Source organism: Cheilinus undulatus, linkage group 6 (assembly GCF_018320785.1).
Source record: "Cheilinus undulatus linkage group 6, ASM1832078v1, whole genome shotgun sequence".
NCBI lineage: Eukaryota > Metazoa > Chordata > Actinopteri > Labriformes > Labridae > Cheilinus > Cheilinus undulatus.
The window spans coordinates 30,278,867-30,291,093 of NC_054870.1; positions in this window are offsets into that span (position 1 = coordinate 30,278,867).

The following is a 12,227-nucleotide window of genomic DNA, read 5'->3' on the forward strand; positions in this document are numbered from 1 at the left end:
CCTTGTGCCGCCATGCAGCCCCTGATTTGACTGTTGATGCTTACAAAGTATGTACATTTTAAAAGAAAGTGCAATTTTCCACAGACAAACTGACACAGTGGGGAGCTGGACCAAAATGGCAACTGCAATGGACTTAGCATGTAGCTAATAGGTAACCACAGTTGCTTCTTGACTATAAAGTCACATTTTACCGCTCAAGATTTGGTGTTTTTAGAGATAAGACAAGGCTGAGGCTGGTAGTTGGTGAACAAAATCTGTTACCACACACTGTTAAAAAAAACAATGAAATCAGTGGTTATTTGTGGCCATGTGTGGGGTCAATCACATTTAAAAACTTCTTTAATCAAAAGGAAATTTGGTTTTGGCTTTGTAGAGCCTGTTAACTCTCCCACAATTAATCTCTTGCAAAAAACATTTTTTCGCACTTAGATACAGCATCTCTGAGTGAGCAGGGCCTTCTCTCTTCCCCATGTGTTGGCAGGGCTAAATTTTAGAGGTAGGAGCTTGTATGAAAGAACATCGTCTTAAATCTTCTTGTCGTAAACCCTTTGTCTGAGTAGATTCAAGGACTCCAGAAACAGGCACCAAACTAAGATGTTGATATGTCTGTCAGGCCTTCCTTTCAACAACTTTAATATTTTACCGCCAACCTACACAAGGCCATCATTTTTCGCTGTTATTTTGTGTTGTTTGCTTTCTTGCCAAGCCAACAAATCCCCTTGACAGCAGATACTCTGAAGCAGTAGACAGGTGATATGTAGGTCATTAAAGGTGATCACCACTGTGTTGTTCTGACTGATCAGGACAGCTATGCATAGCAATGAGCGCCTGAGTGTGAATTAAAGCGCCAGAGTGAGGGGGTCCCGTCCTCAAGGAGGCAGAAGTCAAACAGCTGTCAGGGGATCCAATTATGGTCATGTTCCTCTGCCAACCCACAGTATGCACTCTGATGTTGTGTATTCCCCTCCAAACATTCCATCTACACTCAAGTTAAGCCGCCTCGCCTGCAGCGTTTGTGAATATTTGAAAGTATCGCCGGAGGAGGAGAACGAGGCTGGCATTTTCTCCTTAAACAGAAGCCGACGGGCACCCGGGTGGCAGAGAATGTCTAAAAACAAGTCAAATACAAAGAAAGGCCAAGACTAAAAAAGACTTATGTGTCTTTGTCACCGCTAAACTGTTTTAGTATCGCTCCTGAAGGTTGTCACAACTGCTTTGTGATTTTGAGTAACATTGACAGAAAGGTGGATGAAGACGATGAGCTGAAAATACAAAAACAAATCCTGTATTAAAAGATCATCTGGCACAAACATCTGTTATTCTCTCATTCATCTCTATGGGATTGAGCACATTAATCAACAATGACAACCCAGTGGAGTAGACATAAAGAATCAGCGCTCAAAAATGACCTTTTCTCATTATTGACGGCCTCCCAGATGCTGAGAAAGATGTGAAACATGCCAAAATATCCAAACAATATGATTTCAACTTTTAATTAGGATGCCTTAGAAATAATTTCTATTTACAGTGTCTTAAATGGCTCATCAGGAATGTACTAGCATTTGACATACCTCCCACACAGCACAGATCCCGTAAAGAGGGTCTAACTACGAACAAGCAGAGTTAATGAGGAACAGGGGAACCTGTGATATGCACAGACAATGAGCTGGATTATTGAAGCAGCCCTGTTAAAAATGATCGAGATATAAAAATACCAGCTGTCAGGTTTGGCCTCTGCAGAGTCTTCCTGCAACAGCGTCAAGTAAACTGTGACAGTACTCATTAAACCTAGAGTAATCCCTTAATTAACCCTGCAACAACACAGCACAGCTTCAAATCACATACTGCACAATTATCATTAAGGCTGTCCTGTTTACCTTTTATGCACCACTTCCTCATGAACATACGATCTACAGTTAAAGAAACAACAGAGCAAACTTTTAAAAGAACAAATCTAAAGTACAGCCTATGATCAGCTAAGTAACATGAGAGATACACAGTATGGACAAAAGTATCTGGCCTCTCCTGTTTATTATTGAATTCAGGTGTTTCAATCAGACCCGTTGACACGGGTGTATGAAATCAGTCTTCATCTACAAACATTTGTGACAAAATGTGTCATTCTAAAGAGCTCAGTAACTTCAAGCATGGTACTTTGATGGATGCCACCTTTTTAACTAGACAACTTTCCTCCCAGGATATTCCACAGTCAACTGTAGGTGTTGTCATTGAAAGTGGAAGTGTTTGGCAGCAACAGCAACTCAGCCACAAAGTGGAAGACCACACAAAATCACAGAACGGGATCAATGACTTCTAAGGTGCATGGTGCACAAAAGTCACCATCGCTCTGCTGATTCCACAGCTGAAAACTTCTGGACTTCCACTAGTATAAATCTGGGTTAAGTGGATCCTGGGAGAACCTACCTGGCTGTATACTAACTGTGAGTAATGGTATGAGGCTTTTTTTCAGGGTTTGGGCTGGGCCACTTATCTCTAGTCAAGGTCAGTCTTCATGCTTCAGCATACCAAGACGTTTTGGACAATGCTATGCTTTCAACTTTGTGACAATAGTTTGAGGAAGACCCTTTACTATTTCAACATGACTGTGCCTCAGTGCACAAAGCAAGGACGATAAAGACATGGTTTGATGAGTTTGGTTTTAAAGAACTGGACCGACCCACACAGAGCTCTGACCTTAATCTCATCAAGCACCTTTGGGATGAACTGAAGCAGAGATTGAATGGGCACAAATCTCCACAAAAACACGGTGGTGTTGGAGGGTTGTTATAGCCCCTTATAAAAAGGGGACCAACTCCTATCAAAGTATGTGTATTTGATTACAATGCCATTACAGTCACTGTTGGTGAAACAGTCAGTAGGGTGAATATTTTTGTCTGTATAGTGTACGTTAAGTGACTTTGTCCAGCTGCAGGGCAGAGAGGTCTGTTGGTAAGTGAGAGAAGGAAAACAGACTGAACTACTTCCCAGGTAAAAATCAGATATTTCTTTTCCTCATCAGTAACAAATAAAATAAATAAAAGATGCACATGCTGTGATTAAAAAAAATTGTGCAAATTAATTATTTTAATTCCTTATCTCCAGTGGTTCTCAATCTTGGGGTTGGGACCCCCTAGGGGGACAGGAGACACTGAGAGGGGGTCTCCAGTTGCCCTAAGAAAAGTAAAAATATTTTTCCAGTTACACTGTTGCAACTTTACAACAATTTTGTCAAATCTTTACCCTTTTCGTTATTTTTTCCCACCAATTTTAACATATTTTTGCCATTTAACACTGATTTTTGTCAGTTTTAAACTCTTCCCACCACTTTTGTTTGCCTGTTTTTGTCCCTTCTGAACCAGTTCTTGCCACGTAAACTTAATGCTGCCTCTGTTGACCTATTATTGCTACTAATAACCCCTTATTACCACTTTTTACACCCAATTTTTGTCCATTTAACCACATTTCACCAATTGATATGCCCATTTTTCTGCCAATATCTGCATATTTTTCTTTCTTAGTTAACCTTTTGTTGCCTGTTTATATCAATTTTTCATCCCATTTCACTAAATTTCTACTCGTTTTTGCCAATTTAAAGCCATTCCAGCCACTTTTTAACTCCCTTTTACCACTATTTATGCCTGTTTTTGCAACGTCAACATATTTTTACCATTTTTATCTAATTTTTGCCACTTATTACCCATTTGTGCTACTTTTAAAATCCAATTTCACCACCTTTTCATCATTTTCTGCCATTAGTAACCCACTGTAACAGTTTTTAAACCATTTTAATTATTTTTCTTTAACAAAGGGAATTTACATTTTTAAGAAGGCAATTTACTACACAAATGATTAAAAAAAGATTTTTTTTTTTTCTTTGATAAGAGTGGTTATTTTTTAAGGTTAAATATGAAACATAGATATTAAGTCTTAACTTTACTATGGACCATGGTTTTTCTGACTTCTATGAGCCCACAGTTTGTCTGGGCACCAGAAAGCTCTCCCCTTAATCCCCCCATACTGACAGCCTTGTCTGCACATCACTATTTCTAAATTGTGCATAGCTGTGTTCAACCACCTTCAGGTACAGTCGGGGTCTTTGGCACCTTTATTTTGGGGGTGGCAGGCTGAAAAGTTTGAGAACCACTGCCTTAGGGTATTAAGTGCCTTTCTGTTGGCCTGAGAGGGTGTTGCATTAGGGTGGTGTGGTACCATATTGAAGCACCAAAATGAGTGTGCCGATTCAGCTTGGAAGGTATCGGGCATGTTGGTGCTACGCTGGTGCCAAATTTCTGTATTTATTCCTCCATAGGGTCAAACTTATATGAGGCTACGTTCACACTGCAGTTTAAAACGACTTGTTTAATCTGCTTTAAGGAGATTAAACCAAGTGAGTTTCAACACTGCATCGTGAGAAGTTCAGAGGACTACCTGCAAGACATGTCTACCTGTCAGGCTGAGATGTGGGATCATTTTTCCCCAAAGTGAATCCCCATTAACAGTAACTTTCAGCTACTGCAAACTTAAGAGATGTATCTGCAGACTTTACAGTGTTTTCATCAAAGATACTGATTTATTGGATACTACTGGCTGGGACTGTAACATACAATACTGTAGCAGCCATTGTTTAAAGCAGGTATTTCTTATGTTCAGCTTTACATTTTCACATTCACTTTTTGGTTAACAGTACAAAGAAAGCCAAGGAGTCCTTCATTAAATACTAATTTTACAACAGAAATGAATATGTTTACAGACTAGTATATTAAAGTGGTGTCAATAGCTTATTTCTTTATTTGAAAACTGTATGGGGATGATTTAATTTATTATCTTTTTGTACATTTTTCTATGTTCATGCACAGTGGTGGCATATTTGCTGGCAGAACCCAACTAGTAGTATGGAGTTTGCTGTAGTCAATTTCTCAGCTGTACTCACCGCCAGCTCAGTGGGTCAACCATCCAACTAAATAGACAAAGGCAAAGTTTAACAAAAGAAGATCAAGGTAAATCTCTCAAAACATTGGTTTTGTAAATCTTCTAAGGCACTAATTACTGAGATTTCTTAGATGAGTTTTGTGTACATCACTGCCCAGCCAGCTGCAAGGAAATTAAACGCAAAGAGGCATATCATAAAAAATCAAACTACAACATATTGATGGCATTTGTGCTTTTAAGATGGAGATATTAACTTTTTGTTAGTTATTTAAGTGTTTAATAAATATTACAAGAGTGTAAATCTCTGAGTACTGATTAGTACTGCTCCTTTATCGCTCCCCCTCCTCTGTTTTGTTTTTGCCACCACAATGTGGGTGCAACTGCTGAGACCTTATCATGAAATCTACTACAAATTTGTCAATTAAGGCTAAGAGTTATGCATTTATTTTTATAATTAGGTGCATAGCTGGGTTGACTGATATTTAGGCCCATTGTAGCTCACTGCCAGGAGGCTTAAGACTGACCTTCACACCAACTCTTTTTCTAGTTTCTAGACATATTAATCCCTTGTCTGGGCTTTTAAATGCTTCATGTTTGATACAGTCTTGTGAAGCACACAGCTACCTAAAAATACCTTTTAAAATCTAGAAACTACCAACATTGCAGCATTGAATGCTGCAGCAGTAAGTAGAATAAATATTATCATTAAAGCTGCACACATTGTGGCATTGAGTCTGTTCATACAATTAGTGAATATTTTTTCCTTTGGTTAGTTTGATCTGGAGTACCCTGAAAGGCTAATAATGGAGAGAAATGAAAAACTCTAATACAAATACAGTTTTCTTTTTCTACCACACTCCGAATGCCAATGGAGAATATCCCTACATAAACATCAAAATCAATCCGAACAAAAGAGAGAATACACCTCAAAAACCATTTCAATAAAGACATTTCAAATTTTTATATCCAGCAGTGAAATAGCAACAACTAGAAAAAAGGAGAGAATGCAGCAACCAGAAGAAGGCTTAAGATGAACCAGTAGAGCCATACCAACAACAGGCATCAGCATCGCTGCAGGCATTACAGTAAAGACTCTGACTGGTTAGCACAAATCACAGACTTTACCTTAATGACGTTACACTCAGTCCTGACTTGAAGATCTGTTTGAGTCAACAGCTGATAGAAGTAAATGCTAGTGACAATGTTTCTCCTGAAGCTTCATGTAGCTAACGAATTGGTTTGTATTCATGTGTATGCTAGCTAGTTAGCATATTAGCAGAGCTGGAGCTAAGGGGAGCTGATGCTTAGAGCTGACCACCATTTTTGAAAGGGGTGCATTGGATATAAGTAGCAACCACTAGAAGGGGTCATGCATTCATCATTGACCAGTCAGATAGGAGAAACCAGTCCTTTCCCAATGGTTATTCAGTAAATTAAATGTTTGTGTCCAGGACCTTGCAGCTTGTTCCATAGAGCTGCTGGAGGCTAGCAGTTTATGCTAGCTAACTGATACTTCTTGGGCTATTATGACTACAGTTAAAAAGAAAATCTTTCAATCTCCGACTTGATAATACAAGGTGGAGAAACCTTAAAATTCTGTGACGCAATAAAACAATATAGAAGTAGACAATTTATGGTGATTTCTCCAGTTTGACTGACAGGATGCAGCTGTTATCTATGTTATTATGTGTAGACATATTCAGGTGTGATGGGGTTTGTCTGCAGGTTTCAACATCAGGCATCTGCATCTACACTTCACTTAAGTAGTTAAATTATGAGCAATATAGGAAAAGTTTTTGACAAGCAAGTAAATCTGCAGTAACCAGCTTTCACCAGCTTTCCCCTTAAAAATGAAAACCATTGGTAAAAAAAGTAGTATTGGACAGTAACAGGGTTACCATACAAATAATTACATTGTGTCAGTATTTTAATGGTAGTGTCTCAGTTTTCTGTATATAATGCTTTTTTTATCAGCATTGCTGTTTGATCAAACAGTGCAGTAGTGTCCGAACAAGCAATATTTACCCCAAAACAAAATGGAAGATCAGCAGGGCCCTCTGTCATGGTCTGAAATCAAACTTAGAGGAGTTGAAGATGCCAGCATAAAGGCGTCACACATCTTTTGGAGTGGAGTGGACTTCTTACTTCTGCATGATAATGACATCATTGTCCATTACTTTTTATCCGCATGGCACATGTGCACACAAACTAGCTATTATCTACCAGGTGCAACGGGATAGCCTGATTCCTAATAAACTAAAATGACAACCGCCTTAAGTTAACCATTGTCAATACAACCTGAACTTCCTGGTTATTGACCATAACTACACAGCGCTTATCCATCTATGTTGAGATATCCATTGGAAAGTTCTTACACTCAAAACATTTTGGAGGCACACTATAGCAAAACCAACCTCATAAATTACAAACTAAAGTTCTTGATTTTTGTACAGAGCAGTCCCGCTAAGAAGATAGATTAGAGTTAGCCAGAGACCAGCTCAACATGACCAGGAACTGGGTTGAGCCAGAATCTCTGCCCCTCCTCTCATGCCCAGGCTGGATCAGACTCAAGAGGAGTCAAAGACGTCCAGTCAGCATATCTGTGTTTTATCCTAGATTACTGAGTTTTTGTCTATTTATCTTGTGCTAGCTTCAGGACAACTTTGCAAGGTGCAGACCCACTGACACAGACTCCTGTGAGCACAGATATGATATTAGGAGAAAGTCACATGGTTCTAGATCAGGTGAATAGTTCAGGAGATCAAGCACTGGAATTTGTTTTTGTGGCCAGAAACTGCTTTAACCGTGGTGCAGTGTGAGCTGGTGCGCCGTCTTGATGAAGAATTAAACCTTTTTTTATTGTAATAATTATCCTCACTGTCTTTGTTTTATATATGTTTGCATCTTGACTTTTCTGTGACTCTGTCATGTACAGCACTTTAGTCAGCTGTTGCTGTTTTTAAATGTGCCTAGAAATAAATCTGGTGGATTGATCGATTGACTTTACCAAATTGTGGCTGACTTCTTCTCTCTGTTTTTCTAGAACCTGTAATGGTGTTGCTTCACCATTGACCCCTCTGGAACCCACTCCTCCAAAACTATACCCTTAATATTAAAGAAATCAATCAACACGGCTTTGAATTTGGACATGCTTTGTTGTGCTTTCTTCATCCTTGGTGACGATGGAAGATCCAAGTCACATTGCATGTAATCCCTCCTAACTTATAAATTTAAAAACTGTGTTAAACACTAATATCTTCAAGCATTAACTTCTACAGGCTAAATAAAGCAAACACGTGTTTAGCATTGTGCTGTGATGAGAACTTTCGTAACTGTAGAACCATTTGTACAATCTGAAATCATTACAGGAGAAGGAGCACTTTCTGCCCTATAATCCAGTTACTGTATAAAACTTCTATACTCTGAGAAATAAGAACAGCTCAAGAACATTTTAAAAGCTTCACTTTCTGACATTTTACGATGGAGGAGCTTGGATTCCTTTTGAGAGAAAACCTTCAGTACTCCATCTCGCACTTTTCCAAGTTAATGACAGTGTCATGCTTCTCCTTGCGCTCAGCTAGCTGTTATCCACCCATAGTCTCTGAGCCGTGTAACCTCATTAGGTAGTGGACTAAGTGCAAGGTGTACTGGGGCTTTATGGTCTGTAATGAAGAGAGATGAATAATGCTGCCTTGTTATAATTCATTCTGCAAAATGAAAAATGTCCCTGCTCTAAGACATGTAACAGAAAAGATTTATACCAATGTTTAAGTATATTTGCCTGATCTTTCATGCTTTTCTTTCCTACTAAAAATCTAATGAAGACACCAATGAAGGAGCCTGAACATCACATAAAAGTCAATAAAAAAAGGTGACTGTTTAGTGATCATACTTTATTTTCACATAAATACAACCAGTATACAGTGGAAACAAGAAAAACAATCTGAGAAGTTCTCTTTCATCTTGAACTGAGAACAGCAGCTTTAGGTTTTTGTGTTAAAGCAAAGGCTAGGCTAATGCAGATCGATGAACAGCTTCGACTTTTAAGAGTTGTACCTCCCAGGATCAGCATTTTCACCTCTAACTGGTTGCAGAGCATTTATCTACTCTTGATGGCAGTTTTCCTTCAGTTCAGAGTTTAAGGTAAACACACATTGAGGTTATTTTTTCTCCCATGCATCAGTCTGAGTCGCAGCAACATTTTAAACTAACATCCATCAGAAGAAAATATTCTTGTCAGTTTAGGTTCAACCTTTATTGCTCTCTCTGATGGCTTCCTAGAATATCATCTGTTCAAATATTGACACGCTTGCAAAACACTCAGAGAAACCAACACTGCTACTGTCAAACCAAATGTATTCTTGTTAGTGTCTACAGTAGATCCAGTTTCATTCAGCATCATCTGCTAATATCACTTAAAGTGCATCAGATTAGAATTTACTAAAAGCTTTATTCGCCTCTTCTCATTTGCATAAAGGTCGCTAAAACAGTGTAGTGTTCCCTTCATCTTGTTGCTTCAGATAATATTGCACAGGAGACAGTGCTTAACAGGAAGCAGTTGATATCAGAGATTATGTAATGATAAATAGTGTGACTTTGTAATAGGGCTGGGCGATTATGGCAAAAATCAAAATCACAATTAATTGGGCTTTTTACCTCGATTACAATTAATGAACAATTATTCCACCCCCAACCTCCGACTCTTTGTTCTGTAAATATTTGTATAATTTTAAAATGAATAACTGAGGGGAACATGCAGACATTAAAAAGTCATGGTTATTCATTGAGACAACTGAAAACAAAATACAAAGCTGAAATGAAACTACCTGGCTGCCTATCAAGTGACTACACAGCTAGTAGTTTGTTTTTAAGGGGGTGGTGTACTTTGTAACCTGACACGCTAGATGGATGTGTTTCACACATTCATCTGGTAAACCTCTTGTACACAGCATTTGGGAAAGGGCAGAGCCTTTGAAAAAAACTCAGAGGGTGACTGGATGAACGTTCTGTCACATCTTTACGGGCCAGTCAGAGCAACAAAAAATGTGACGTTGTCACCCCTACTGAGGTGCGCTTGTGCAGCTAATGAGGAATAAACTCCATATAGAACTGCATAACGCGAATTATGGCGACTGTAGACATGTCAGTACACGACTTTTGTAATTTTTTAAGAGGACACAACTCAATGCTGTTCTTTGTTCTTTTGACAAATAAATGTTTGTTCTTTTAACAAAAAAATGTCATCAAGTTCTGATAAAACTGGTGTTTTAGCAACATCCGTGCTAATGTCTTCTGCCATAACTGCACCAGCCTCTTGTTGCTGCTTGCTTACGTCACAACTCTGCCGCGCCCAAAAGTACTGCCCCTCGTCGCTGATGGTCCTGTCACTTTCTAGCCAGGCCCAAACAGTTCAGACGGGAGCTTTGCAAGATGGATTCACCAGTGAGAAACACAGAAACGGGTGTATCCATTTGCTTTGCAAGGTTAGTGACTTTGCATATTACTGAAAGATTTGGAAAATGTGAACAGCTAAAACAGCAGTGCTTCACCTGCAAACACTTCAGACTTGAAGATGGAAATTCAGCTCTGATGAAAACAAAAACTTGAGTGGTGGTTTAAAAACAGCTGCTGAAGCAGAACAATGACTGTACTGTGTCTTCTGCTGATTGTGGATAACAGGTTGAGTAGAAATGAAGAGATGCTGCAAAAAAATAGACAAAGGTGTTTATGCAGTGTCAGAAGTTAAGCTTTAAGCTGTTAAACCCAAACAATGGGTTTAAAGGTGCAAAAATGACCCAGAAATGTTAAGGAAATAGACAATTTGGTGATATTTGTAATTTGGTTTCACATTTGCAGAACACTCCTGATAATTCCAGGGATGAGCTGCAAGGGAAGGATGCCAACAGTCAAATGTTTTTAACTCCAATTGTACAAAGACTTATTTTCTGGCAGCCCTCTTGTAAAATTTCAGGTGCAATCAGTGCCATATTTTTGCATGTGATAAAGCAAGAAAACCGCCCTACTCACGTCCAGCAGGGTAAACTTCCCATTGCAAGGGATATGTGCAACTCATGAAGATTTCAGGGGCAGGTTATCCTGAAAGTTTAAGACATACATGTCTCTTACATACACACAATCATTTGATCCACAGTAACTATTAAAATAAAGATACTAGAAGCTTGAAACTGCAAACTTGCCTCTGCTATTTGTTGCAGTAACTCTTCTTAACTGGAGTATGAGAATGGCAGTCAGATAGGTGTGCAGAATCATCACTATTGTAGGTTTTGTGCTTGACTATTGTGGTGGAGAGAGCTAAACTGGAAGGCAAAGCTTTTGATGTCCTGTTAGAGCTATGCTACAACCCTCAACTATGGTCATGAGCTTTGATAATGACCAAAAAAACAGAAAGATCATGGATACAAGTGGCTGAAATGAGTTTCCTCTAAAGGGTTGCTAGGCTCAGCCTTAGAAATAAGGTGAGGAGTGAAGGGTACAAGGAGTAGAACCACTTCTTTTTTGCATCCTAAGGTGCTAGCAGATGTGGTTCAGGCATCTGATCCGAATGCATCCTGAGTGCCTCCCTCTGGATGTCTTCTCGGCATGTCCAACTGAGAGTAGACCTCAAGTCAGACCTAGAACACTCTGGAGGATTTATATATTCTGTCTGGTCTGGGAATGCCTCAGAATCCCCCAGGAGAGATTTGAAAATGTCGCTGGGGAGAGGGTTGTCTGTGCCGACTTGCCTAGGCTTCTACCATTGGGACCCAGCCTCAGATAAGTGCAAGAAATGAGGGGATAGATGGAAATTTGTATGTTTAAAATGTCAGTGGATTTTGTAGTTACAAGTGTATCAGTCCCTGTGCATCATCATTGCATTACAATTTTGAAATAGATTGCCAAAGGTGCAACTGCATTTGTTAGATTAAGATGGACGGAGCAACCATTGCTTGGGGGTAAAGCCAAAATTCAGTGCTGCTTTCTAGCTGCAGTGAAGTTCATAAGGCCCGCCCCATTCATGTCCATTTACGTGATTAGATGGGACATTGATCAGATATAAAGTTAACACTGAGACAGATGTTGGTGACAAGAAGTTTTTTCCTCTGAAAGCCCTCAGTTGTGCCACTGTGTAATCAAAAAGTGTCTGCTCCTAGAATCTGTCCAGCTCTGGACTTTACTAACCTAAGACATGCTTGACATATTACCAGTTAGTAAAATGTGTGCTTTGGAAGAGGTGTGGCCTCACTTCCCTGATTCCATCAGTCAGATACCCCCTGGTTTCAAATTGCATCAACTGCGCG